Raw genomic sequence first — 4104 nt, 5'->3', positions numbered from 1 at the left:
TGATGGGGCGTGGTGGCTTTTTGGCTGCTGCTTTCACAGCTTTCGCTGCTTGTGTCTTGCTCTTCCTCCCCTTTGTGTTTGAGAATATTGGGGGTTTAATCACCCTTTCCTGCTGCTGCTGGTAGGATGTGCTATTGTCATGTCGTTCGCCTATAGCACCATCAAGCTCATGATCTCCAATGTGAGCTTGTCGTTGCTCTTGAGTGTGCACATGGGCAAGCTCCAGTTGCTACTACTCCTCTTCCTCGTTCTCAAACGGGTCAATAGCTCCCAGATGGTTCATCTCGGATAACATTGTAGCAATATCCTGCTCAATGGCTTCATTGTTCGCGACACCTCCATTTTCAGCAGAATGCATGGCGTCGAGTTCTTGTTCAAGTTTGTCCATGACGACCCGCGACCTTGCCATTTGCTCTTGGCTTCTCAATCTTTTTCTGTGCACCCTCATGTTCAGCGTCACCAGTGAGCTTTCAATGCAGTATTGGGATGCCTTGTTTGACGCTACTGTCCTCAAGTCATTTCTATCAAATGTTGGCTGGATGTTCGGGTGTTTGGTGTATCTCCTGAGTATGTATTTCTCTGGAACGCTGGCAGCCTTAATTGTCTGCATCATGCACAGGACATGCACGCAGAAAAGACCTGTATTTGTTTTTGGAAGAGGTGCATGTTTTTTGTCATTTCATTAGAACAAAAACTTTGCAAAAAAAGTAGTACAGTCTTTTTTGTAGTCCTCACCTGTGTGGTCCCATAGCCTGCACTCGCACTCATATGTTTCTCCAACAGGGTCTGCAACCACCTGGAACGCGTGCTGAGCCCACACAGACAGTTTTTGCGGGTGGTTGTAGCGCACTAGGTACTTCGTGGGCTCTTCCGTCTCTGTCGCCGTGAAGAGTGTGCTCAGTTTTAGCCTATCTCTGATCTCGCTGTACACAGCTCGTGTGTACAGCTTTTCCATCTGGGTGTCAAACCCATAGAAGGTCAGCGTGTTTTGTTCCTTCTGCAGATGCAAGAATGATGACCAAATTCTTAGTTTTCTCGCAGGAAAAACTTCTAATAAAGTTTTTACTTTAGTAAGCATGTAATTTTTTGTCTTATGACAACTGATAGAGCTATACCCGGTTACCCATTGTCTCCTGGTTCTCTGTCTGCCTTCTGGTTTTGACGCAGGAGTTTACCTGGCTGACAAACCGGTGTCGGTTATGTCTCTCATTTACGTAGTTCTTCTTGAGCACATAGTTCATCCTCTCACTTCGCTGTGTGGATGTCATTTTGGCGCAGAAAATTTCTTTGAAGTAGGCCGATATCCATTTCTCACGCTCGTTCCACATGCCCACCATTGTGGCATCATCGTGGAGGTTGTACTTATCTATGAGTCTTTTCCAGGCATCCTCAAACTCAAATGGCATGAGGGGCCAGTTGAGAATTGATGTGAATTCATCCTTAAAGTCATCGTGTAGGAAATACAAGTACGCGAGGTGTTCCCTGTACTTCTTCATAATGTGCCAGCGGCATAGCTTATGTACTGTGTTCTTGAAAACATCTGCGATCGCCAAAGCCATTGCCGGGCACTGGTCTGGTAATGAGAAGATAGACTCGGAGTCGCCAGCAGATGGTTGTGCATATATACCAATAGAACCGACACAACATTTTTATTGTGTTACTTTCCTTTTCTTTTTTGGAAGGGGGTGGTGGTTGTACCTGTGAGGATGCATGTAGGAGCCTTCATTCTCATGCACCTTAAAAATGTCTTGAACAACCACTTGAATGAATCTGCATCCTCATCTCTTATTAGGGCAAAACCAAAGAATGTAGTCTGTAAGTGGTTGTTAGTTCCGACAAACACCCCAAGTGGCATATGGTACTTGTTGGTCTTATATGTTGTGTCAAACGTTATGCAGTCCCCGAAGTCCTGATACGCCCCTCGGCAGCTTGCGTTCGCCCAGAATATGTTCTTAACTCTGTCGGACTCATCGAGTTGCATGTCAGAGAAGAATTCCCTGTTTATAGCTTTCATCTCCCTAAAGAAGTTGACAGTCTTTAGGACATCGTCCACATCATCAATCCTTGAATTCTTTGCTTTCCTACATATTAAAAGTCCATTGAAAAATGCATGTTGAACTGGCGTCAGGTCATGCGTTGCGTGATATGTTTGTACTGACAGAGGAAAAAAGACGGAGGCGGTTTATGGGGAGAGAACAAGTTTGTACTTATAGGTTAATCAGGTCTTTGGCATTCTCATGATTTGCGCGTGTTCAACGCCATTGAACTACAGGTACTTGACGTACTCGAAGATTGTTTTGTCAAAGTTTTTGTGGGAGTGCAAGAAGACAAGCATTTATGCGGTGAGCTGTAGCATGTGGTTGTGTTCCCAGACTATCTCTTTTACGACAAATGTTCCATCCTTTTCCTTCTTCAGCCTCATTTTAGTCCTGCAGTTAGTTCTGGCTGTCGTCTTGTTACGCTGTCTATTTGCTTCAGACACCTTTGTTTCAGAAACTCCATGGCACGTGCAGTAAAGGTAGGCTCTAGTCTTACACTTGGGGCCTTCCCTGATAGCAAAACCAGCGTGCTTCACATATACGTTGTAGAAGTTCTTAGTTTCTTCATAAGTTTCAAACCTCATCTCTAGACTTGGCTGAACATAAGCTTCAATGTTAGGTGGCTGCACAACAGTGACCAAACAAAAACGTAGTTATGAAAATGTTAGATGGGTGGTCACAGCACCATGGTATGGACTGTGCTTGTATTTTTTTTCTATATGGATACTTACATGTGTATAGCTCTGCGCTGCCTCTGGTGTTTGTTGTTCTCCCTGGTTTATGGGCGCCGGTGGTGTCACCCTTGGCACATGCAGCAATGCATCTCTTGGAGGGAGCAACGTTGACGAAGATCTCCGTCTCTCGTTGTACGGCCATCTCCCCTCAGATTCATTGTGAGGTTGCTCCTGTCTATATGGCTCATATCTTGTACTTTTGAACCTGCTAGAGTGGCCAAAATTTCTGTCTTTTTGCCCTGGTCTTCCCGTCGCAACTGCTTTTGCAGCACGGATGATTGATGTTGACGGAGCGACTGGTGGAAGCCTTCTTGCAACCCATCCACGGCTTCCTGTCCTTGGCTTTTTGCATGCGCTGGGGAAGGAAAACATTTGTTGTTGGTGATATTGTTGGCCTTGTTGCAACCCAGCAGCGGCAAAGCTTGCATTCCCAGATATTGGTGTTTGCTGTATAGAAGAACATGTCCGTGCTTCTGATGATTGCGGTGTATCTTCAAATCTGCCTGTACTGTTGAAATATCCAGGCGGTATTTCTGGTGTTACCCAACCAGGTGGTGCCCCATATCTGTTTGGCTCATCAAATGCTTGCTGCGTGCGCCGCCTTGCATGCTTCTGCAAACAACATTCAACAGTTTTGGGATTAATCTGGTTTTGTTTTCAGTCGAACTGATGAACGTTCATGTTTAAATACGGATGTACTGATGTACTGTTTTTAGCACTATTTTGTAAACTGGACATTGAACTCATGCATGATTTCTCTTTTGATCTTCTATAACTTATGCAACTACACTAGAAGTACTCCTAGTTTATGTATCATTGAACTTACTATGTAACTGTGGCACTCTCTTGTCACTATCTACCTGGACTGACGCATATGTTTAAGTTTTTTTAATTTGAACTAAAGATAGCATATTAGATGCACTGACAGTAACCTCGACATCCTAATCGTGTATCAATGCATCTACATTACAAGTAATGCTAGCTTATGTATCACTGAACTTACTGTGTAGCAATTTTATATTTTTTTGGTAACAGTTTTGTTACTCGTTCGAACTGATGCAACTACATGACTTGTACTCTTAGAAATAACAACATACAACTCTCAGTGGTAGCTGAACCTTGTCACTATCTACCTGGACTGACGCATATGTTTAAGTTTTTTTTACTTGAACTGAAGATAGCATATTAGATGCACTGACAGTAAACTCGACATCGTAATCGTGCATCAATGCATCTACATTACAAGTATTGCTAGCTTATGTATCATCGAACTTACTGTGTAGCAATTTTTTTCGGTAACAGTTTTGTTACTCGTTCGAACTGATGCAATT

Source organism: Triticum aestivum, chromosome 1B (assembly GCF_018294505.1).
Source record: "Triticum aestivum cultivar Chinese Spring chromosome 1B, IWGSC CS RefSeq v2.1, whole genome shotgun sequence".
NCBI classification, from domain to species: Eukaryota; Viridiplantae; Streptophyta; class Magnoliopsida; order Poales; family Poaceae; genus Triticum; species Triticum aestivum.
This window is presented reverse-complemented; position numbering follows the sequence as displayed.